At 40.4% G+C, this 26,778-nt stretch overlaps 2 pseudogenes; both read left to right on the top strand.

Moving 5' to 3' along the window:
- Positions 1-8,108: 8,108 nt before the first annotated feature.
- LOC129560031 (olfactory receptor-like protein OLF2) lies at positions 8,109-9,099 on the top strand (annotated as a pseudogene).
- A 10,991-nt stretch (positions 9,100-20,090) lies between these two features.
- Positions 20,091-21,012, top strand: LOC129560492 (olfactory receptor 8U9-like; annotated as a pseudogene).
- The last annotated feature ends 5,766 nt before the right edge of the window (positions 21,013-26,778 follow it).

Here is a 26,778-nt window from a genome sequence, read left to right on the forward strand (position 1 = left end):
ATCAAAAGGCAAAATGATAGGATAATGAATGAGGAATTCCCCAGGTCGGTAGGTGCCCAGTATGCTACTGGAGATCAGTGGAGAAATAACTCTAGAAGGAATGAAGGGATGGAGCAAAACCAAACCTATACCCAGTTGTGGATGTGACCGGTGATAGAAGCAAGGTCCGGTGCTGTAAAGAGCAATATTGCATAGGAACCTGGAATGTTAGGTCCATGAATCAAGGCAAATTGGAAGTGGTCAAACAGAAGATGACAAGAGTGAACATAGACATTCTAGGAATCAGTGAACTAAAATGGACTGGAATGGGTGAATTTAACTCAGATGACCATTATATCTACTACTGTGGGCAGGAATCCTTTAGAAGAAATGGAGTAGCCATCATGGTCAACAAAAGAGTCCAAAATGCAGTACTTGGATGCAATCTTAAAAACGACAGAATGATTTCTCTTCGTTTCCAAGGCAAACCATTCAATATTACAGTAATCCAGGCCTATGCCCCAACCAGTAACGCTGAAGAAGCTGAAGTTGAACATTTCTATGAAGACCTACAAGACCTTTGAGAACTAACACCCAAAAAAGATGTCCTTTTCATTCTAGGGGACTGGAATGCAAAAGTAGGAAGTCAAGAAACACCTGGAGTAACTGGCAAATTTGGCCTTGGAGCACGGAATGAAGCAGGGCAAAGGCTAATAGAGTTTTGCCAAGAGAACGCACTGGTCATAGCAAACACCCTCTTCCAACAACACAAGAGTAGACTCTACACATGGACATCACCAGATGGTCAACACCGAAATCAGATTGATTATATTCTTTGCAGCCAAAGATGGAGAAGCTCTATACAGTCAGCAAAAACAAGACCAGGAGCTGACTGTGGCTCAGATCATGAACTCCTTATTGCCAAATTCAGACTTAAATTGAAGAAAGTAGGAAAAACCACTAGACCATTCAGTTATGACCTAAATGAAATCTCTTATGATTATACAGTGGAAGTGAGAAATAGATTTAAGGGACTAGATCTGATAGATAGAGTGCCTGATGAACTCTGGACGGAGGTTCGTGACATTGTACAGGAGACAGGGACCAAGACCATCCCCATGGAAAAGAAATGCAAAAAAGCAAAATGGCTGTTTGGGGAGGCCTTACAAATAGCTGTGAAAAGAAGAGAAGCGAAAAGCAAAGGAGAAAAGGAAAGATATAAGCATCTGAATGCAGAGTTCCAAAGAATAGCAAGAAGAGATAAGAAAGCCTTCCTCAGTGATCAATGCAAAGAAATAGAGGAAAACAACAGAAGAGGAAAAACAAGAGATCTCTTCAAGAAAATTGGAGATTCCAAGGGAACATTTCATGCAAAGATGAGCTCGATAAAGGACAGAAATGGTATGGACCTAACAGAAGCAGAAGATATTAAGAAGAGGTGGCAAGAACACACAGAAGAACCGTACAAAAAAGATCTTCACGACTAAGATAGTCACGATAATGTGATCACAGACCTAGAGCCAGACATCTTGGAATGTGAAGTCAAGTGGGCCTTAGAAAGCATCACTACGAACAAAGCTAGTGGAGGTGATGGAATTCCAGTTGAGCTATTTCAAATCTTGAAAGATGATCCTGTGAAAGTGTTGCACTCAATATGCCAAAAAATTTGGAAAACTCCGCAGTGGCCAGAGGACTGGAAAAGGTCGCTCTTCATTCCAATCCCAAAGAAAGGCAATGCCAAAGAATGCTCCAACTACCGCACAATTGCACTCATCTCACACGCTAGTAAAGTCATGCTCAAAATTCTCCAAGCCAGGCTTCAGCAGTATGTGAACCGTGAACTCCCAGATGTTCAAGCAGGTTTTAGAAAAGGCAGAGGAACCAGAGATCAAGTTGCCAGCATCCGCTGGATCATGGAGAAAGCAAGAGAGTTCCAGAAAAACATCTATTTCTGCTTCATTGACTATGCCAAAGTCTTTGACTGTGTGGATCACAATAAACTGTGGAACATTCTGAAAGAGATGGGAATCCCAGACCACCTGACCTGCCTCTTGAGAAACCTGTATGCAGGTCAGGAAGCAACAGTCAGAACTGTACATGGAACAACAGACTGGTTCCAAATAGGAAAAGGAGTACGTCAAGGCTGTATATTGTCACCTTGCTTATTTAACTTCTATGCAGAGTACATCATGAGGAACGCTGGGCTGGAAGAAGCACAAGCTGGAATCAAGATTGCCGGGAGAAATATCAATAACCTTAGATATGCAGGTGTCACTACCCTTATGGCAGAAAGTGAAGAGGAACTCAAAAGCCTCTTGATGAAAGTGAAAGAGGAGAGTGGAAATGTTGGCTTGAAGGTCAACATTCAGAAAACAAAGATCATGGCATCTGGTCCCATCACTTCATGGGAAATAGATGGAAAAACAGTGGAAACAGTGTCAGACTTTGTTTTTTTGGGCTCCAAAATCACTGCAGATGCTGATTGCAGCCATGAAATTAAAAGACGCTTACTCCTTGGAAGGAAAGTTATGACCAATCTTGGTAGTATATTAAAAAGCAGAGACATTACTTTGTCAACCAAGGTCCGTCTAGTCAAGGCAATGGTTTTTCCCATGGTCATGTATGGATGTGAGAGTTGGACTGTGAAGAAAGCTGAGCGCCGAAGAATCGATGCTTTTGAACTGTGGTGTTGGAGAAGACTCTTGAGAGTCCCTTGTACTGCAAGGAGATCCAAGCAGTCCATTCTAGAGGAGAATATCCTGGGTGTTCATTGGAAGGACTGATGCTAAAGCTGAAACCTCAATACTTTCGCCACCTCATGCGACGAGTTGACTCACTGCAAACGACTCTGATGCTAGGAAAGGTTGGGGTCGGGAGGAGAAGGGGACGACCGAGAATGAGATGGCTGGATGGCATCACCGACTCTGTGGACATGAGTTTGAGTGAACTCCGGGAGTTGGTGATGGACAGGGAGGCCTGGCATGCTGTGATTCATGGGGTCCCGGAGAGTCGGGCACAACTGAGCGACTGAACTGAACTGAAAAGTCTCAGCAAAAACAAACAAAAAATAAGGGGGCCTATGGTTATATAAATAATCAGGTAAAGTTTATTGAGAACGGATCTACTTTTTAAACAAGTCTTAATTTGGTTATATTTGGTAAAAATGAAGGTGATTTTAGGGAGAAAAATATGTTTCAATAAATGTTAAATCCCAGTTTTTTAATGGCGGTCTACGAATGGAGGTAGTAAGACTCATTTTTTGGATAGTTCCTTGCTGTTATGTTTTATTAATGTAAAATTCAATTGAATTCTTAAGGAACACCCTTAGTTTGTTTCTGAAGCTTATCTCAGTGATCTTTCTTTGAATGAAGATCAGATGCCTCATGACCTGCAACCAGGACTAAAAAAAAAAAAAAAAAAAAGGACATAATTTAAAGGACTGCCTCCAACCTGGATGGAAGGACTTTTTTCAGAAGAAACTACACTACACCAGGATGAGAAGACGACGACATCAGAGGTAGACAGCTTGCCCAAGATGCTGGACCTGATTCGTATGATCATTTATAATGTTTTCTTGACTTCTTAGTCCTCTGCATATAAATCAAATGCTTTTCTACCATAGGCCTGATCCTATGCTAGTCTTTGAAATTAATCCAATTGTCGGGTTTGTAGCCATGTAAAAGCTCATTCTGCTTATACAAAAATTCTGTTAGACTTGTGCCATCCTAATGTCCTTAAACCATGGCAACAGTCTGCTTCTAAATTGGAAAATTAAAAACAATAGCTGGAAATCAGAGTCAGGGCTATGGGAAATCCAAGATGGCTGCTTGGCTTTTCCCAGCTCCCTGACAAACCTCATTTTTTATTTGATGGGTTAAAGCCTCCCTGGCTACAGGGTCTCCATAATGAAAAATCACGGAATATTAAGTTTTGTAAATTGTTAAATTAAGTTTCTAGTTTTGTTAATGTCTAGTGTTTACTAAGACTCACTGCTGAGACAGTTCCTTGTTATGTGATACTGCTAAAAGATTTAATTAAGTTATTAAAAAGGACACTTTGGGTTAGTTTCTCAGGCTTATCTCAGTAACCAATCTTCAGATAAAGGTCGGATGCTCCATAATGTACAACCAGGAGATTAAGACCAGACTACAATCATTTAACGAATAAAGTCAGGTGACTTGGGGTATACCAGGCTTTATCTAATGAAAGTTCTTGACTTATAATTCTTATTTTACTAATAACTGCTAGCTATGGCTATATTATTTTTTATGTCACTTGTTTCATTGAACCTGTGATATAATGCTATGGCCAGTGCATTCTCTTGCAAAACTCTATTAGCCTTTGCCCTGCTTCATTTCGTGCTCCAAGGCCAAATTTGCCTGTTACTCCAGGTGTTTCTTGACTTCCTACTTTTGCATTCCAGTCCCCTATAATGAAAAGGATATCTTTTTTGGGTGTTAGTTTTCAAAGGTCTTGTAGGTCTTCATAGAAATGTTCAACTTCGGCTTCTTCAGCATTACTGGTTGGGGCATAGGCCTGGATTACTGTAATATTGAATGGTTTGCCTTGGAAAGGAACAGAAATCATTCTGTCGTTTTTAAGATTGCATCCAAGTACTGCATTTTGGACTCTTTTGTTGACCATGATGGCTACTCCATTTCTTCTAAGGGATTCCTGCCCACAGTAGTAGATATCATCTGAATTAAATTCACCCATTCCAGTCCATTTTAGTTCACTGATTCCTAGAATGTCTATGTTCACTCTTGTCATCTCCTGTTTGACCACTTCCAATTTGCCTTGATTCATGGACCTAACATTCCAGGTTCCTATGCAATATTGCTCTTTACAGCATCGGACCTTGTTTCTATCACCAGTCACATCCACAACTGGGTATCTGTGTCGCTTTGGCTCCATCCCTTCATTCTTTCTGGAGTTATTTCTCCACTGATCTCCAGTAGCATACTGGGCAACTACTGACCTGGGGAATTCCTCATTCAGTATCCTATCATTTTGCCTTTTGATACTGTTCATGGGGTTCTCATGGCAAGTATACTGAAGTGGTTTGCCATTCCCTTCTCCAATGGACCACATTCTGTCAGACCTCTCCACCATGACCCGTCCGTCTTGGGTGGCCCCACACGGCATGGCTTAGCTTCACTGAATTAGACAGGGCTGTGGTCCATATGATCAGATCAACTAGTTTTTTGTGATTATGATTTCAGTGTGTCTGCCCTCTAATGCCCCCTCCCAATACCTACCGTCTTATTTGGGTTTCACTTACCTTGGTCATGGAGTATCTCTTCACAGCTGCTCCAGCAAAGTGCAGCTGCTGTACCTTACCTTGGACGAGGGGTATCTCCTCAAGGCCGCCCCTCCTGACCTTGAATGTGGAGTAGCTCCTCTCGGCCCTCCTGTGCCCGCGCAGCCACCGCCTCTTGGACGTGGGACAGCTCCTCTTGGCCACCGCCCTGACCTTGGGCGTGGGGTAGCTCCTCTCGGCCACGATTCTGCGCGTGGTCGGTTGCGTTGGAGCTGACGTCTCTCGCGTCTGCGCCGCCGAAAGCTGATTGCGGAAGAATTGATGCTTTTGAACTGGTGTTGGAGAAGACTCTTGAGAGTCCCTTGGACTGCAAGGAGATCCAACCAGTCCATTCTAAAGGAGATCAGTCCTGGGTGTTCATTGGAAGGACTGATGCTAAAGCTGAAACTCCAATACTTTGGCCACCTCATGCGATGAGTTGACTCACTGGAAAAGACTCTGATGCTGGGAGGGATTGGGGGTAGGAGGAGACGGGGACGACAGAGAATGAGATGGCTGGATGGCATCACCAACTTGATGGACATGAGTTTGAGTGAACTCTGGGAGTTGGTGATGGACAAGGAGGCCTGGCATGCTGTGGTTCATGGGGTCGCGGAGAGTGGGACATGACTGAGTGACTGAACTGAACTGTGATATAATGCTGAACTGACAGTTCCATATGAGATCAATAATTGTAATAATGTGACTCTGGGTATGGGAAAAAGCAACAAGAGGAAATATTTTCCTGGACCAGTAGGCTAGTAAGACAGTGGTCCAGAGACTTTTGCTACTTGCAAGGCCTGATCCAATTTTAGCACACTGAGTGGCCCATCACTTCCCTAAACCTGGGAATGAGCCTTCCCAGCACCGCAGGACACAATGGCCATGAAATGGTGTCACATGGTCAGATATGTGGCTATGAAGGGACCCTGCTGACTGGAGGTTGGTACTTGCCAGATGCCTCTACAAAGATTACATCATGACCATTGCAAGCTGCTGACCTTCAACACCCCCTGAAAGAAGTTCAGGGTGAAAATCAGGAATGAGACACTCTGTGCTCTGAAAAAAAAAAAAAAAAACAAAACTGGCAGAACAAGCCTTCAGGTAGTTAGATCTTTTCAGAAAAAGGTTTTATGAGTTCCAATTCTTGCATCTTCTCATACCTAGAAAAACACTGACGTCATTAATGGTGAAATCTGCTTTGGCTATTAAAAAAATTTTTTTTTTTACAATTAAAATTCAACATAGAGTAGCTATGGTTCAGACATCCTGGGAAATAACTATTTCCCAGATATCCTGAAAAATGATATTATGGGTGTGATTTCAGCTTAGATGCTGTGACCTAATGTAGAACTTAATGCTCCTGTAATGCATTTTTGCTTCTGTACTTCGCTTGCTGCTTGTAAAACCAAAGTTACTCCATTTTAAGATAAGGTTGTTTTTAAGTAAAGATTCCTAAACTTGTTTTTGAAAAAATAAAAATGAATGAAAAAAAAAAAACAACAAAATTGGGAAAGAAGTAGAAAAAAAAAAAGAAGATAATCTTCATATTTTTAACCACTGTGAAATGATGTATGTATACTTAAGACTTTTTTCAATATTTCACCAGTCACCACTGATATATCCCAATACAAATACAAATTTGTATAAATTCAGCCTGGTATAAACCACATATTATATTTACTTGTTTAAAGCAAAATCAAACTATCATTCATATTCCAGTTTTCATATATTAACAGGAAAACAAAAATACATGCACACACACATACACACAAATAGAAGGCAATATATCAAAGATATGTTTATTGCTCCTTTTTCCATCTCTATTTTTAATGGATGTGTGTTCATGCTAAGTTACTTCAAGTTGTGTCCAACTCTTTGTGACCCCATGAACTGTAGCCTGCCAGGCTCCTCTGTCCTTGGGATTCTCAAGCAAGAACACTGGAGTGGATGGTCATGCCCTCCTATAGGGGATCTTCACAACTCAGGTATGGAACCCCTGTCTCAGGCGCCTCCTACCTTAACAGCTGCCTGGAATAAATGAGGCTAAAATCTAAAAGGATGTGTTGATCCCACTTGTTGACAGAATTTGTTCGGCTGATCAAGAGACATATCTTTTGACCCCACACCACTCCTGCATGTAAGTAAAAATAATATGGAATAGATCTAGATAAAAAGTTATGAAATATCTAATGTCTCAAAAATATGAACACTAATTTAGACCGAGAATTGTAATGTCATATTGTTCATTTTAAATTCCGAGATATGCTCATTGTGCGAGTTTAATACACAATCTTCAGCAAATTATGATTCCTTTTAAGTTTTATTTTTCCGTGGAAGATAATTGCTTTACAATGTTGTGCTGGTTTCTGGCATTTGATTCTTAAATAACTCAAGAAGTATAACCACTTTTATGCTCAATTGGACATTTATCTTATAAATACAAGGTTGAATATTCCAGTTTTGTCTCTTTAATTTGGGTGTTGCTTTCATATCATATTAACCTGTAGTGATCTCTAATCTCATGATTGATTGCTGAGATAAAGCAGTGAAGTTTCACACAATTCACATACCTCACAGATGACATTCAAATTGAGGATCAAACTGTCAAAATCCTATCCTAGACACTTCAACTTTTGTCAACAACATACAATGAGACATCTCTAAGCTATGTTATGAGGATAAAAGATATAAAACATATAATGCACTGTAATAAATCTTTTCTTATTTACAGATTATATTTTTCCAAATGTCAAGAAGAGTTAAACCTTTGATCTCACTCTTTTTTTTTTTTTATGATTTCTGGAACATTTTAGAAGAATAAAGAAGAATGGATGGAGAACGTAGCTCTTCCTTGAATGAATTCATTCTCTTGGGAATTAGTAATGACCCTAGAATCAAAGTGACACTTACCATGTTTCTGGATATCTTATTATTCTTGTTGCAAATCTTGGGATGATCATTTTAATAAAAATGGACTCCCAGCTGCACACACCCATGTACTTTTTCCTTGGTCATCTCTCCTTCAGTGACCTCTGCTATTCCACAGCCATTGGACCCAAGATGTTGATAGACCTCCTTGCCAAGAACAAATCAATCCCCTTTTATGGCTGTGCTCTGCAGTCATTGATCTTCTGTACCTTTGCAGATTCTGAGTGTTTCCTGCTGGCTGTGATGGCCTATGACCGGTACAAGGCCGTCAGCAGCCACTTGCTCTATGCGGTCAGCATGTGCAGCAGGGTGTGCTCCCTGCTTGTGGCTGGGGTTTACATGATCAGCATTGTGGATGCTTTAATTAATACAATATTAATATTCCACCTGTGTTTCTGTGGGTCAAGTGAGATTAACCATTTCTTCTGTGATATCCCTCCTCTGCTTTTGTTACCTAGCTCACATGCACAGGTCAATGAGTCAGTGATATTTATCATTTTGGCTTCATTGAACTGATCACCCTCTCAGGTCTTTTTGTGTCTTACTGCTACACCATCCTAGCAGTGATAAAGATCCACTCTGCTGAGGGGAGGTTCAAGGCTTTCTCCACCTGCACCTCCTGCCTAACTGCTGTGGCAATTTTCCAGGGAACTCTGCTCTTCACGTATTTCCGGGCAAGTTCATCCTATTCTCTTGATGAAGACAAAATGACCTCCTTGTTTTATACCCTTGTGATTCCCATGTTAAACCCCCTGATTTATAGCTTAAGAAACAAGGATGTGAAAGAGGCTCTGAAGAAACTTAAAAATAGAAAGTGGTTCCATTGTAAAGCTGTAGGTATATGTTTTTCTCCCATTCTTACACTACGATTTAAGTCAAAATTGTTTTGATTCATATGGTTTGATCAATAAGTATTTTTAAATTATGTTCAAGTCATTCCAAAATGTGTTATTCCTGTAAACTCCATGCTTCCATTTTATGTCTTGAACTTATATTTAAGGCTCTCTATTTGTGGAAAAGTTCTGAACTGTTAGCTTGCCAAGCGTTTGTTTCCTCTGAATTTAATGGTAAATCGAACAGTTTTTAGAGAAATTAATCTTTTCTAATGGAAGTGATAGGTGTTAACTAGATTATTATTTACATTATTTATAATTACCTATATTTGCACCATAATGTAAAAAGACTGGACAGCATAAACCCAAAGCGCATTGTTCAAATGTAGTGAAGAAAGTTAAAAATTGCTTCCTGAAAACGAACACAACTAGTTTGGTATCTAAGAGATAAGTAGGAAGTAACTGAGAGATGCAAGTCAGCAAAGAAAGCATTTTGTGAAGATGGTTGGACAGTTAGAGTGACCGTGAGGAGATCAAGACCATGTCATTTAAGGAAACTCAGTGTGTCCAGGTTGGAGTGCTGCAATTTACAGCCCAGTCACCTCCTCCAGGGATTTTCCATCTCTCGTGCAAGCTCTGGAGCTTGATTCACACACCAGCCTCTGCTTCATTCAGATCATTGTTGTATCTGTTTTCTAAATTATTTCCTTCAATGTGGGGTTATGAACATCCTGATTTTAAGGACTGTCACCCAGGAGATATATAGCAAGTGGGTAAATGAAAGAATGAGAGAGAGAGAAAAGGAGAAAGAAAGAAGTTAATTTTATTGAAAATTTATTCATAATAAAGCAAAAAAAAAATACTGATAGCTTTAAATGCATGTGACTTAAACACATGTTTTGTACCTTATGTCTGCTTCCCAGATGGCACAGTGGTGAAGAATATACCTGGCAATGCAGGAGATGCAGGAAGTGCAGGTTTGATTCCTGAGTCAGGAAGATCCCCTGGAGAAGGGAAAGGGAACCCATTATAGTATTCCTACCTGGATAATTCCCTGGAGAGAGAAACTGGCAGGCTACAGCCTAGGGAGTCACAAAGAGTCAGAAACGACTGAGCACAAACTCACACATACATCTTATATCAAAGTACATAAACTGGTTGTGAATACTAAAAGTAATGGAAAGTTAAAGACATACAGATGATTTTTTAAAAAATATTTAAACCAAAGAACTCTTCTCTGGTTAGAAGATATTTGAAAACTTCGCATAGCTCTGCTCTAGTTTGCTGGTGATTGAATCGCTGAAAGTGGCTTATTTAGTAAACAGAGATATAAGCATTCATTTGAAGGAGCCTATAAAATCAAGTGCATTCTTGAGTGTTTGCTACAATAAAACAAGCCAGAAGTAATTCGGTACCTAAGTCTATCCAAGTGCCTTCGTAAGATGCCTTTGAGTGAAAACATTTTAGATTAAAGCCCAAGTAGGAGAATGAGACTCCAGGCTAATAGCTTTTCTAGGATTCTGAGACAGGTAGGGGGATGTGTCGAGGTATAGAAAAATGAGGGGGTGTTTCTTTTATTTATAATATTTTCTCAATCATTTCTAATGTTATTACCGTTGGAAGTGTTTATCTGCTGCTGCTGCTGCTGCTAAGTCACTTCAGTCATGTCTGACTCTGTGTGACCCCATAGACGGCAGCCCACCAGGTTCCTCTGTCCTTGGGATTCTTCAGGCAAGAATTCTGGAGTGGGTTGCTGTTGGGGTCCTTTAATGGACTGGAACCTGTTGGTCTGGTGTTGATGATAAGAATGTGGAAGAGAGAGAGACGGAGGGAGGGAGAGAGAGAGAGAAAGAAAGAAAGACACGGGGACCCAAGCTCTGATGGAGCAAAGATATTTTATTAGCAGAAACGCAGGCTTACATATCTTTAGTAAGATGATTACTCAGCTATCACACAGGATGAAATTTTATCAATAGCCACAATATGGATAGTCTAATACATACAAGGTTGCTGACGATGAAAAGAGTCACTGAAGGGAGTTACTGAAAGGAATCCAAGCAGATACCGTTTCTCATGATCTCAGTCCTGAGAGTTGCGTGCAGCTCTACTCATTCTCAGAATAGGAACTGACAAGGAACAGAAGATTTATGAGAGACAGCATGTAGAAATCCTCCTGTTAAACATTCCCTGACAGGTTGCCAGTTCCTTCTCCAATGCATAAAAGTGAAAAGTGAAAGTGAAGTCGCTCAGTTGTGTCTGACTCTTCTACCCCATGGACTGTAGCCTACCAGGCTCCTCTGTCCATGGGATTTTCCAGGCAAGAGTACTGGAGTGGGTTGCCATTTCCTTCTCCTGAAATGTTTATCTCCCTTCTAGATACTATATTGAACAGCAGCATGGCAGAGTGAGATTGATTCAGAATGAAGCCTGACCCAAAGAAGTGTGTCAATCTCAGAAGCATAAAGATTATACAGTTAGCACATTACTCTCCTAAAAAAAACACACACACACACACACAAAATGCTAATGTGTCTAAAATCAGATTTCATCTGCATTTAGCCCTTATGAGCAAATCTAAGGCTAATGAGTGAACTGAAGAAAATAAAATGTTGCCTATTAAATGAAGAATTTTAATCTCAATAAAGGGTGTTTTAAATCGATTGACTTGTACAATGTGTGAGATCCCTGGCTCTAAATAGAATGTGGAGGATAAATAGTCACTTAATGTGAACACCCCACAGAATTTGTGATTCAAATAGGGGCTTGAGCAAAGGACTTTTAAGAGATTTCTGGATTGATTTTCCATAGAAAAGGAAAGCTAGCATCAAAATACTTTGTCTTGCATGATCTAATTCCAATTCTAACCATTTTCTTAACTTTCTATATATTTAATTCATATGCCTTTTATAGTATACTCACTACCAATTGGTGGTAAATATGATTGTTTATCAACATTAAAGTAGATAAATAAATGATGCATATGCACAAAGAGTTAAGATATTTTAATGACAATGAATGTACTGAAACTGCATGCAACAGCAGGGATGGATTGCATGTAATTGAACAAAATAGTGCATGCTGAGGAGACTGGGACGACAGAGAATGAGATGGCTGGATGGCATCACCGACTCGATGGAGATGAGTTTGAGTGAATTTTGGGAGTTGGTGATGGACAGGGAGGGCTGGCGTGCTGTGATTCATGGGGTTGCAAAAAGTCGGACAAGACTGAGCGAATGAACTGAACTGAACTGAACTGATAGACATCCAGTTATGTCTGGCTCAAAAAAATACAAAACTGATCTGTCACAGTAAAAGTCAAGAAAATATCTACTCTTTGGGGGTCAGAGATTAGCCGTTCAGGAGGGATTTTATAGAAGGCTTTGTTAATTGTGGAAATCGTTACTTCTTGGTCTATACTTACCTAGCTATAACTGAAGTCGCTCAGTCGTGTCCGTCTCTTTGCGACCCCATGGACTGTAACTTACCAGACTTCTCCGTCCATGGGATTTTCCAGACAAGAGTACTGGAGTGGGTTGCCATTGCCTTCTCCAGGGGATCTTCCTGACCCAGGGATCAAACCCGGGTCTCCCGCATTGTAGGCAGACACTTTACCCCCTGAGCCACTAGGGAACAGGTAGCCTTTTGGAAGAATGTTTATCTATAAAGTTATTATGTAAGTGTTCTCTATATAACATGACTTTAAGCAAGCTCCAGGAATTGGGATGGACAGGGAAACCTGGCATGTTGCAGTCCATGGGGTCGCAAAGAGTCGGACACGACTGTGACTGAACTGATTCATTCATTGCACATCAAAAACATTTTCCAAAAGTAAAGTCTGTTTGCCATTACCAGAAACTTCAGAATTATTATTATAAATTTGTATCCCTAGAAATTCTTTATATACACAATAGTGCAGTATATTTTTTGAAGTAAACAGTGCAACCTTCATCGGTTGTTTCGTCATGCAAGAATGTCTTCAGTTCAGTTCAGTTCAGTCGCTCAGTCGTGTCCGACTCTTTGCGACCCCATGAATCACAGCACGCCAGCCCTCCCTGTCCATTTTAATTTCATGGCTGCAATCAGTATCCGCAGTGATTTTGGAGCCCAAAAAATAAAGTCTGACACTGTTTCCACTGTTTCCGCATCTATTTCCCATGAAGTGATGGGACCAGATGCCATGATCTTTGTTTTCTGAATGTTGAGCTTCAAGCCAACATCTTCACTCTCGTCTTTCACTTTCATCAAGAGGCTTTTGAGTTCCTCTTCACTTTCTGCCATAAGGGTGGTGTCATCTGCATATCTGAGGTTATTGATATTTCTCCCAGCAATCTTGATTCCATCTTGTGCTTCTTCCAGCCCAGCGTTCCTCATGATGTACTCTGCATAGAAGTTAAATAAGCAGGGTGACAATATACAGCCTTGACGCACTCCTTTTCCTATTTGGAACCAGTCTGTTGTTCCATGTACAGTTTTGACTGTTGCTTCCTGACCTGCATACAGGTTTCTCAAGAGGCAGGTCTTAGTTAACCCCTTTTAACCCGTGTGTACTTCTAATACTTTCCCAGCAACAAAGAGACTGAATGAATCTTGCACTCCTTGGTACCCTCCTTGGTATGCTCCTTGGTACACTGAACTTACACGCATTGGCCCATGACTCAGTGGCACACAATTATTTTCTAAAGGCAAGTGTTTATATTAATGAACTGTTGCCTATAGAGTATTACAAACAGAGGCATAGTGGCACAAGGGAATCATGTAGATATTTCTTCCTCAATGGCTTGTCTCTGATGTATTAAATTTTAACCACGTGATTTTCTGCTGTAATGTAAGAAAGTCAACTTCAATTAAATGTAAAACCCGTTGTTAAGCTAATTATCCAACTTTTAATAATAATGTAGCCACAACAGCTCATTCCCTCGTAATGGCAGGAAGTTGTACTAAGTGGCCTGCAGAGACGGCCATGTTTAGGAAGCTAAATTTAAGTCCTATCTCAATACAGTGAAATCCTAAGAGATTTTATATCCCAGGAAATAGAGAAATGCCTGATGGAAAAAGTGATTTTGCAAAGGAGTCATAATGAAGTAAGCGAGGACAAACTCCAACCTTCAAATATGTAACGAGATAATGGTAGTAAAGCTCTTGAGTGACACAAACACCTTCAGTTTAGTATGTAGCAAATTATTATAATTAATTTGCTTGCACTTGGCCTCAGCAGAATCTCCTGTAATGTACATTAAGTATATTTAAATCTTCATCATCACTCTAATAATTCCAATAAGGCAACAATTAATATATCATTCAGCCATTCTTTATCACATATCAAAAATATTTTATTTTAATGATTTTAGTGTACAGTGGGTTCTAGGTTTATCAGTTCAGTTCAGTTCAGTCGCTCAGTTGTGTCTGACTCTTTGCAACCCCATGAATCACAGCACACCAGGCCTCCCTGTCCATCACCAACTCCCGGACTTCACTCAAACTCATGTCCATCGAGTTGGTGATGCCATCCAGCCATCTCATTCTCTGTCGTCCCCGTCTCCTCCCGCCCCCAATCCCTCCCAGCATCAGAGTCTTTTCCAGTGAGTCAACTCGTCGCATGAGGTGGCCAAAGTATTGGAGCTTCAGTTTTAGCATCAGTCCTTCCAATGAACACCCAAGATTGCTCTCCTCTAAAATGGACTGGTTGGATTTCCTTGCAGTCCAAGGGACTCTCAAGAGTCTTCTCCAGCACCACAGTTAAAAAGCATCAATTCTTCGGCGATCAGCTTTCTTCACAGTCCAACTCTCACATCCATACATGACCACGGGAAAAACCATAGACTTGACTAAGCGGACCTTGGTTGGCAAAGTAATGTCTCTGCTTTTTAATATGCTATAGGACCCTAAAAATAAAAACTAGGTCTATATCTAGTTCTTAGTGAGGTTTCAGAGGTAAAAATCCCCTGGAGCATTTGTAAGCATATACTGGCTTATATTTATCTTCATAAATTACTTTCCATACAAAAATTTTTGCTTTTACCTTTTCTGTGGTAAAGAAATAAATTAATTGTGATAAGCAAAACTCACAGTAAGAAGACTTTATTTTATGTTACATTCAGGAGAAGAATTTAATGAATACATAAGAATTTATGCTTGTCAGCATCCTGAAATGATTCATATATTATAAATTATCATGCTGAACACGAAAAATAAAGAGCATATCCCCTAAGGCTGCTATGCAGCACAATTTCAGTGACAATATTTTAATTATTTCCTTTGCTTCATGAAATTGTGCAGTACAGTATTTATTTAGTAACCTGTGTATTAGAACAGGATTACCATTGTACCTTTAGCTAACACCTGCATCAGTCATGTAATTATTGTTTATTTTTGTTGAGGGATCATTATGATCTAGTATCCTAGAAACTTTAAAATATATAATAAGTATTGTAGCTTTAATCCCAATGCTGTACATAAGATAAAGAACTAATTTCTCTTACAGTTGTGTACAATTTAACCAGCATATTTTCAATCCCCCACACAATTCACCAGCATAGCAACAGGAAAATATTTAAAAACACACATTCATGGAGCAATTACTTATGGAAATCTTCTTCTTATGGACTGTAGGAACGTACACCTACAGACAGACCTTGGAGATACTGTGGGTTGAGTTCCAGCCTACCATAATAAAATGAATATCACAGTAAAGAGAGTCAAAAGAAATGCTTGGTTTCCCAGTGTATGTTAAGGTTGCATTCACATAATATCATAGTCTATTAGATGTTCATTTGCATTGTGTCTAAAAAAATGCAAATACCATAATTTAAAAGTACTTGATCACTAAAAAAAAAAGGAAGAAATGCTAGTCAATGAGTAACAGTAACATCAAAAATCACTGATCACAGATCAACAGAACAAATAGATTAATGATGAGACAGTTCAAAAATTGTGAGAATTATCAACATGTGACATGGAGACATGAAGTGAATAAATTCTGTTGGAAAACCTGTGCTGACAGACTTGGTTGATGCAGAGTGACCACAAAACTTCAGCTTGTAAAAATAAATTAAAAAAAAAAACAACTAACTGCAAAAACAATAAAATGAAGCATGATAAAATGAGATTTATCTGTATATAAATAAAATAGGAAATTCAATAAAGAGTGAACTATGTGTGATAGATATTATGCCATTGAAGGAGAGCAGACTATATCACCCCAAAATATGCTGCTTTGGCATATTAATACTTTGAATTGAAATTACTTAAGAAAGAACAGTGGGAAAAGGACACTCTGATTCTCCTTTGTAGCCCTGAAAGCAGGAACTAAATCTCTCATGTGAAAGTTCCCCTCCCTGTACCAGATGGAAGAAGGCAATTATGTCATAAGAAACAGGGAATTTATGGGCCAAGAAGGTTGCATGACCAAACCTTGTTACTTCTTTATTAATTGCTTGTTGCTGTTGTTCAGTCTCTCAGTCCTGTCCAGTTCCTTGTGATCCCATGGACTGAAGCACACCAGGCACCCCTGTCCTTCACCATCTCCTGGAGTTTGTTCAAACTCATATGTCCACAGAGTCAGTAATGCCATCCAACCATCTCATCCTCTGTCACCCCTTTCTCCTGCCTTCAATCTTTCCCAGCATCAGGTATTTTTTTACAGTGAGTTGGTTCTTCACATCAGGTGGCCAAAGTATTGGAGCTTCAGCTTTGACATCAGTCTTTCCAGTGAATATTCAAGGTTGATTTCCTTTAGGATTGACTGGTTTAATCTCTTTGCTGTCCAAGAAACTCTCAAGAGTCTTCTTCAGAACCACATTTCTAAAGTATCAATTTGGTACTCAACCTTCTTTATAGTCCAACTGTCACATCCATATGTGGCTCCTGGAAAAACTACAGCTTTGACTGTACAGACCTTTGTCAGCAAAGTGAAGTCTCTGCTTTTTAACATGCTGTCTAGAGCATCTGTCTACTATGAGGGAGACCTGGGTTTGATTCCTGGGTTGGGAAGAGCCCCTGAAGAAGGAAATGGCAACCCACTCCAGTACTCTTGCCTGGAAAATCCCATGGACAGAGGAGCCTGGTTGGCTCCATCCATGGGGTCACACAGAGTCAGACAGGACTGAGCGACTTCACGTTTCTTTCACTTTCTAGGTTTGTCATAACTTTTCTTCCAAGAAGCAAGCATATTTTAATTTCATACTTTAGTCACTGTCCACACTGATTTTGGAGCCCAAGAAAATAAACTGCCACTGTTTCCTTTTTCCCCCCATCTATTTGTCATGAAGTGGTGGGACCAGATGCTTGCTAATTACTGTTCTAAGCCTAAACACCTTTGTCTTGTCAATTCCTCATAAATTACTGCTTTTTGCCTAAAATGAATAAAACCTTTCTGCTTTGGTCATTTTGAATCTCATCATTTTTTATGGGACATCCATATGTAGAAAAGTAAATTTTTCTCCTATTACTCTTATGTTCATTTAGCTATTAGGCTAGTCATAACTTAGAAGAAAGGAAAATTATTCTGAAGTCACACAATCAAAAAAAAAAAATTGTTGAAATAAGGGTGACTAACATGTCCTTGAGGAGAAGGTCTCCTGACTAATGAATAAATCAATATGTAAGACTGTCATATCTATAAATGTGAAATGAAGGCAATCTTTAAAAATGGAAGAAACTGGATCAGCAATGAGAAAGAGATGAAAATTGTTAGTGGAAAAATCTATTTTAATTTCATTAGGCATCTCTTTTCATGGGAGGAGAATGTAGATTTTTGGTATCCATAAAACATAGTACTAAAATACATTCTAATAAATTTCTGACAGTGATCGATTTTGTGAAAAGAAGGAAGTATTAAAAGCTTGACCCTTGCTATAGCTGTTGTGCATCCACAAGGGAAAATATAGAACTAGAGATCTAATTAACCATGTTCTTATAACATAAAAATATAAAAGCTGAAGCTTTAGAGATTTAAGTCCCAACAGTCACCAGAGAGAAATAAAAAACAACCTACCTATGGTACATGTACTGGAGTGAAAAGACCAAAGACTTGTTCATTGCAGGTAGGTTTCTAAATGGATAAATTTAAAGAATATGGAAAGTGGCAGAGAGACTTACTTTTGTAGAAAAGTGAAGAAGTACTGAAAATTTTCAAATGAGTCATTTTATACTTGCTTGCTCTGTTATATAAACACTGTAATGTAATAACTAAACAAAGATACTTACTTGTTAAACCTGTGAATTTGACAAACCTCATTTATAATTTGTAGAAGAATATTAAATATTTTAGTTTTTTATATTTTAATCAAGGTTGATATGAAAGCCATTTTTCACTGTTGCCAATAATATAATTGTGAAGGTAAATTTTCTCTTGTCTCTTTAAATAATAGCAGAAATAACATATTACAACCACCAATGTGTATAAACCCAAGTCCGTAACACAACATTTATGACATCCAAATGCCATAGTTCTTTATTGCTATTTAGTCTCTAAGTCATGTCCAACTCTTTGCCACCCCATGGGCTATCGCCCAGCAGGCTCCTCTGTCCATGGAATTTTCCTGGCAAAAATACTGAAGTGGGTTGCCATTTTCTTCTCCAAGGGATCCTCCCCACCCAAGATTCTTTACCTCTGAATCACCTGGGAAATCCACCATAATACTTAAGTCTAGAAAGAATAAAAGTCAGACCACATCCCAATTTTCATATATCAACAGTGCATACACATGCAACTCCACTCTTTGAATATTCTAAAAGAACAGAGGAGAATATTTGTGACATTGTATATAACATAATTTATTGTGTAGAATGTAAGACTGGGGCACGGAATTCAAGAAACATCAACTCCTTTAAACAAGAGAGAGGCAGATTTCAGAAATATTGAAGAATAGGGATCAAGGAAAACAATACACCAACATTATAGTTTCTGGGAGATTGGGATGGAGGCATCATTAATATGTGAATCTCTCTGCATATGTGGGACTGAGGACATAGGAGCAATTTTACCAGACATCTTACATATCTGATCTGTTGGTGAGTAAATCATGTAGATTCTAGTTAATAACTGCAGAATGACTCATGCAGGAAACCATACTGCCACAACATTCTTCATAATGTCCCCTGAGCAACAGCTCAGTGTTAGGGAGCAGGGTCAGCCCTGGAAGATTCCTACCTGCGCTCTCCAGCATTTAACTTATGGAGACACCGCCACCTTCTTCAGTTCCCCTGCTTCGGTTAACTGATACTTGTTACTGGATACTGGGCTTCCCCGGCAGTTCAGTGGTAAAGGATCTTCCTGCCAATGCAGGAGGCTGGGGTTCAATGCCTGGACAGGGAAGATCCCTTGAGAAGGAAATGGCAACCCACTCCAGTATTCTTACCGGGAAATCCCATGGACAGGGAAGCCTGGTGCTTACAGTCCATGGGATCACAAAAGAGTCAGAGATGACTTAGCAACTAAACAACAACGGTAAGAATGTATACTGGATAGGGGGAAAAAAAAGACCTATGGGGACACAGGAGCATGTTATATCCAGGAAAATGGAATAGCTCTGCCTGTTCCATAATTGTGCATGATGAGGAAATAACAAAGGGACACATCCATTATTTACACCGCTCATTAACTATGCTTCTCTATTTCAGGGTAAAACAATATTTCTGCAGTATTGAAAAGAGCAACAATCTTGTCAGAATATGTGGGTTATCTGGACCAATTAATTTAAGAATTACTGCCTCAAATCTGAGGACATCAATTTCTTAATATACGTAAAAGTAGTAAAAATTGGCATACATACTAATAAGGCTGATGTGGAAATAATTTAGGTGAAAGAATGCCACAAATAGTACAGTGCTATGCAAATGTAAGTGATATCATTATTATTATTGCTGATTTATACTAAAATAGATACATTTTCAGGGAGTCAGTTTGCCTCACATAGTCCTAGCGTTATCCCTTTTCTTAATTACTGAAATACAGAAAGGACAAGCAACTAAAATACTAAGATAGTAGGATGATGTTATCCTCCACTTCCATCTCCTCTTTCATAACCAGGGATTCCCAGATGTGAGTGATGACTGCTGAGAACTGCCCTGTGTTTCCTGAGTTCGTACTGTTAGGACTTTCTGGCAGATGGGATGTGCAGCAGGCTTTCTTCATTCTCTTCCTGCTGGTTTATGGCATAGTTGTGGTTGCCAACGTAGGGATGGTCCTGCTGATCAGGATGGACCCTAGACTCCACACACCTGTGTATCATTTCCTGAGCAATCTGTGCTTCTGTGATGCTTGCTGCTCCTCCACTGTCTCTCCCAGTATGCTGGCTGATTTCTTATCTGAGCTAAAGAAGATTTCATTTGTGTGCCGTTCAGATGTATTGTTTTGGGACCTTTGCAGATGTGGAATGTCTCTTGTTGACTATCATGGCTTATGATCATTATGTAGCCATTTGTAATCTGCTTCTTTATACAGTTGTCATGTCCAGGAGATTCTGTAACCAGCGTGTAGTTTTTGTGTACTTAGAAGCTTTGATCTATCCAGCAGTTTTTACCTATTGCACAATTCAGTTGTCATTCTGCAATTCCAATGTCATCAGTCACATTTTCTGTAACTTCCCACCCTTATTAGCCCTCTTTTCCTCAGATACAACCATCAATGAGATTGTGATGTTCCCTTGCAGCAGCTGTGTTCTGGGTTGCAGTATCATCATTGTCTTCCGCTCGTGCAGCTACATCATAACAGCCACCCTTAGAATGAACTCAGCCGAGGGGAGACACAAAGCCTTCTCTACATGTGCCTCCCTGTTAACCACTGTGGCTATATTTCATGGCACGCTCCTGCTCATGTATCTCAGATCCAGCTCCAGTTACTCTACGGACACAGACAAAATAGCCTCTGTCTTTCACACAGTTTTCATCCCAGTGTTAAATCCACTGATCTACAGTTTAAGAAACAAGGATGTGAAAACTGCACTGAAAAGAGCAATTGGCACTAAATAACGTTTTTACCTAAACTGATTTAAGATTTTGATAGCTAATGTTCAGGTACTTTGAGTCTGGTAATCTCACCAATATAACTTCTAGATATTTTCCATCGCTTATCTTTATGCCTAAAATGAATGTGGGGGTCAGAAGTTATTTATCTTCATTGTCTCTCTAAACTAAGGAAGAATAGTAATGGGTTCACTTTGCTACTTTTTAAAAAAGGTATATCTTTTCTCTTTTCATGTGTATGCTTCAGAGAGATATCATGGGCAAAGCAATCCTTCTTCCCACACCAATTCAACTTGCGGTTCAAATATTCCAATAATTTATTTAAAGCAATAGGATTAATAAACTTTCTCCCTCAAAAGTGAGAGTTAGTGGGTTGAAAGTTTTGTTTTTGCCTTTCCTGTGTAATAGTAACACCCTACACATGTTCCATCATGACACTTAGTAGTACTTAAGTAATGAAAATAAATAAATAAATAAATAAAAGAAAAACCTCTTACCTTAACTCAAAGTTTCATAAGTACAAGACCCTAGCCTATCTTGTTCACAACGCTTCTACTTTGCTACTTAAAATGCTTGGTTTCATGATGCCATTCAGAAGCATTTCAGTTCAGTTCAATTCAGTCGCTCAGTCGTGACTGACTCTTTGCGATCCCATGAATCACAGCATGCCAGGCCTCCCTGTTCATCACCAACTCCTGGAGTTCACTCAAACTCATGTCCATCGAGTTGGTGATGCCATCCATCCATCTCATTCTCTGTTGTCCCCTTCTCCTCCCACCCCCAATCCTTCCAGGCATCAGAGTCTTTTCCAGTGAGTCAGCTCTTCGCATGAGGTGGCCAAAGTATTGGAGTTTCAGCTTCAGCATCAGTCCTTGAATGAACACCCAGGATCGATCTCCTTTAGAATGGACTGTTTGGATCTCCTTGCAGTCCAAGGGACTCTCAAGAGTCTTCTCCAGCACCACAGTTCAAAAGCATCAGTTCTTCGGCGATCAGCTTTCTTCACAGCCCAACTCTCACATCCATACATCAGTTCAGTCAGTTCAGTCGCTCAGTCGTGTCCGACTCTCCGCGACCCCATGAATCACAGCACGCCAGGCCTCCCTGTCCATCACCAACTCCCGGAGTACACTCAAACTCATGTCCACAGAGTCGGTGATGCCATCCAGCCATCTCATTCTCCGTCGTCCCCTTCTCCTCCCACCCCCAACTTTTCCCAGCATCAGAGTCTTTTCCAGTGAGTCAACTCGTCTCATGAGGTGGCCAAAGTATTGGAGTTTCAGCTTTAGCATCAGTCCCTCCAATGAACATCCAGGATTGATCTCCTTTAGAATGGACTGGTTGGATCTCCTTGCAGTATAAGGGACTCTCAAGAGTCTTCTCCAACACCACAGTTCAAAAGCATCGATTCTTCGGCGATCAGCTTTCTTCACAGTCCAACTCTCACATCCATACATGACCACGGGAAAAACCATTGCCTTGACTAGACGGACCTTGGTCGGCAAAGTAATGTCTCTGCTTTTTAATATACTATCAAGGTTGGTCATAACTTTCCTTCCAAGGAGCAAGCGTCTTTTAATTTCATGGCTGCAATCAGCATCTGCAGTGATTTTGGAGCCCAAAAAAACAAAGTCTGACACTGTTTCCACTGTTTTTCCATCTATTTCCCATGAAGTGATGGGACCAGATGCCATGATCTTTGTTTTCTGAATGTTGACCTTCAAGCCAACCTTTTCACTCTCCTGTTTCACTTTCATCAAGAGGCTTTTGAGTTCCTCTTCACTTTCTGCCATAAGGGTAGTGTCATCTGCATATCTGAGGTTATTGATATTTCTCCCAGCAATCTTGATTCCAGCTTGTGCTTCTTCCAGCCCAGCGTTCCTCATGATGTACTCTGCATATAAGTTAAATAAGCAAGGTGACAATATACAACCTTGACGTACACCTTTTCCTATTTGGAACCAGTCTGTTGTTCCATGACCGGTTCTAACTGTTGCTTCCTGACCTGCATACAGGTTTCTCAAGAGGCAGGTCAGGTGGTCTGGGATTCCCATCTCTTTCAGAATGTTCCACAGTTTATTGTGATCCACACAGTCAAAGGCTTTGGCATAGTCAATGAAGCAGAAATAGATGTTTTTCTGGAACTCTCTTGCTTTCTCCATGATCCAGCGGATGTTGGCAATTTGATCTCTGGTGCCTCTGCCTTTTCTAAAACCTGCTTGAACATCTGGGAGTTCACGGTTTACATACTGCTGAAGCCTGGCTTGGAGAATTTTGAGCATGACTTTACTAGCGTGTGAGATGAGTGCAATTGTGCGGTAGTTAGAGCATTCTTTGGCATTGCCTTTCTTTGGGATTGGAATGAAGACTGACCTCTTCCAGTCCTGTGGCCACTGCTGAGTTTTCCAAATTTGCTGGCATATTGAGTGCAGCACTTTCACAGCATCATCTTTCAAGACTTGAAATAGCTCAACTGGAATTCCATCACCTCCACTAGCTTTGTTCGTAGTGATGCTTTCTAAGGCCCACTTGACTTCACATTCCAAGATGTCTGGCTCTAGGTCAGTGATCACATTATCATGACTATCTTGGTCGTGAAGATCTTTTTTGTACAGTTCTTCTGTGTATTCCTGCCACCTCTTCTTAATATCTTCTGCTTCTGTTAGGTCAATACCATTTCTGTCCTTTATCGAGCCCATCTTTGCATGAAAAGTTCCCTTGGAATCTCTAATTTTCTTGAAGAGGTCTCTTGTTTTTCCTATTCTGTTGTTTTCCTCTATTTCTTTGCATTGATCACTGAGGAAGGCTTTCTTATCTCTCCTTGCTATTCTTTGGAACTCAGCATTCAGATGCTTATATCTTTCCTTTTCTCCTTTGCTTTTCGCTTCTCTTCTATTTACAGCTATTTGTAAGGCCTCCTCAGACAGCCATTTCACTCTTTTGCATTTCTTTTCCATGGGGATGGTCTTGGTCCCTGTCTCCTGTACAATGTCACGAACCTCCGTCCAGAGTTCATCAGGCACTCTATCAATCAGATCTAGTCCCTTAAATCTATTTCTCACTTCCACTGCATAATCATAAGGGATTTGATTGAGGTCATATCTGAATGGTCTAGTGGTTTTCCCTACTTTCTTCAATTTAAGTCTGAACTTCGCAATAAGGAGTTCATGATCTGAGCCACAGTCAGCTCCTGGTCTTGTTTTCGCTAACTGTATACAGCTTCTCCATCTTTGGTTGCAAAGAATATAATCAATCTGATTTCGGTGTTGACCATCTGGTGATGTCCATGTGTAGAGTCTTCTCTTGTGTTGTTGGAAGAGGGTGTTTGCTATGACCAGTGCATTCTCTTGACAAAACTCTATTAGCCTTTGCCCTGCTTCATTCCGTGCTCCAAGGCCAAATTTGCCAGTTACTCCAGGTGTTTCTTGACTTCCTACTTTTGCATTCCAGTCCCCTAGAATGAAAAGGACATCTTTTTTGGGTGTTAGTTCTAAAAGGTCTTGTAGGTCTTCATAGAACCGATTAACTTCGGCTTCTTCAGCATTACTGGTTGGGGCATAGGCCTGGATTACTGTAATATTGAATGGTTTGCCTTGGAAACGAACAGAAATCATCCTGTCATTTTTAAGATTGCATCCAAGTACTGCATTTCGGACTCTTTTGTTGACCATGATGGCTACTCCATTTCTTCTAAGGGATTCCTGCCCACAGTAGTAGATATAATGGTCATCCGAGTTAAATTCACCCATTCCAGTCCATTTTAATTCACTGATTCCTAGAATGTCGACGTTCACTCTTGCCATCTCCCGTTTGACCACTTCCAATTTGCCTTGATTCATGGACCTAACATTCCAGGTTCCTATGCAATAATGCTCTTTACAGCACTGGACCTTGTTTCTATCATTGGTCACATCCACAACTGGGTATTGGTTTTGCTTTTGCTCCATCCCTTTATTCCTTCTATAGTTATTTCTCCACTGAGCTCCAGTAGCATACTGGGCACCTACCGACCTGGGGAATTCCTCATTCAGTATCCTATCATTTTGCCCTTTGTTACTGTTCATGGGGTTCTCAAGGCAAGTATACTGAAGTGGTTTGCCATTCCCTTCTCCAGGGGACCACATTCGGCTGTGGTACACGTGATTAGATCAGCTAGTTTCCTGTGATTATGATTTCAGTTTGTCTGCCCTCTGGTGCCCCCTAGCAATACCTACCGTCTTATTTGGGTTTCTCTTACCTTGGTCGTGGAAAATCTCTTCACAGCCGCTCCAGCAAAGTGAAGCCGCTGTACCTTACCTTGGACGAGGGGTATCTCCTCAAGGCCGCCCCTCCTGACCTTGAACGCGGAGTAGCTCCTCTCGGCCCTCCTGCGCCCGCGCAGCCACCGCCTGTTGGACGTGGGGTAGCTCCTCTCAGCCGCCGGCCCTGGCCTCAGGCGTGGGGTAGCTCCTCACGGCCGCACCTCTTTGCGTGGTTCGTTGCGCCCGGGCCGGCGTCTCTCGCGTCGCGTCTGCGCCGCCGGGGCCGGCGTCTCTCGCGTCGCGTCTGCGCCGCCGGGGCCGGCGTCTCTCGCGTCGCGTCTGCGCCGCCGGGGCCGGCGTCTCTCGCGTCGCGTCTGCGCCGCCGGGGCCGGCGTCTCTCGCGTCGCGTCACTGGAAAAACCACAGCTTTGACTAGATGGACCTTTGTTGGCAAAGTAATGTCTCTTCTTTGTAATATGCTATCTAGGTTGGTCATAACTTTCCTTCCAAGGAGTAAGTGTCTTTTAATTTCCTGGCTGCAATCAGTATCTGCGGTGATTTTGGATCCCCAAAAATAAAGTCTGACACTGGTTCCACTGTTTCCCCATCTATTTCCCATGAAGTGATGGGACCAGATGCCATGATCTTTGTTTTCTGAATGTTGAGCTTCAAGCCAACCTTTCCACTCTCCTCTTTCACTTTCATCAAGAGGCTTTTGAGTTCCTCTTCACTTTCTGCCATAAGGGTAGTGTCATCTGTATATCTGAGGTTATTGATATTTCTCCCGGCAATCTTGATTCCAGCTTGTGCTTCTTCCAGCCCAGTGTTCCTCATGATGTACTCTGCATATAAGTTAAATAAGCAGGGTGACAATATACAACCTTGACGTACTCCTTTTCCTATTTGCAACAAGTCTGTTGTTCTATATCCAGTTCTAACTGTTGCTTCTTGACCTGCATACAGGTTTCTCAAGAGGCAGGTCAGGTGGTCTGGTATTCCCATCTCTTTCAGAATTTTCCTCAGAAACATTTAGTGAATAAATAAACAAGTGTCCCTTGAAAAACTGATGCAAAAATGAGTTTTGCCAATTTTTGAAATAAAAAATTCTATTTTTAATAGTTTATTCCAGAATATCTATTTTAGACAAAATTCACTTATGCTTCTATATTTTGGCATAGGTTAAATACGTATCAGAAGCAAGGGTCATTGGATATAGAGAATTTCTCAATCTTCTATTCTTGGTCATTCTGCCCTGATTACATCAGTGGGAACAACTTAATAGTAACTACATGAGTGGGAGCTGGGGGCAATGTACCAGGACCTTCTCTAAAGCTCACTAGAAAAGAAGACTCCATCTATTTTTATATGCTCATAGTATTATTCTTCTTAAAATTAGGAAAAAAAAAGCCTGGTTAATACAGTTGCGTTTGTAAAGGAATGGTTATTAAAAAATTTGTGTTTAATGGGGAAAAAAGTAGTTTTGCAATAGTATTCCATTTGTAAGTACTTATATTTGCTCTCTGTGTATTTG

This window comes from Moschus berezovskii, chromosome 16 (assembly GCF_049115385.1).
Source record: "Moschus berezovskii isolate FMDL1 chromosome 16, NW_MosBer_1.0, whole genome shotgun sequence".
NCBI lineage: Eukaryota > Metazoa > Chordata > Mammalia > Artiodactyla > Moschidae > Moschus > Moschus berezovskii.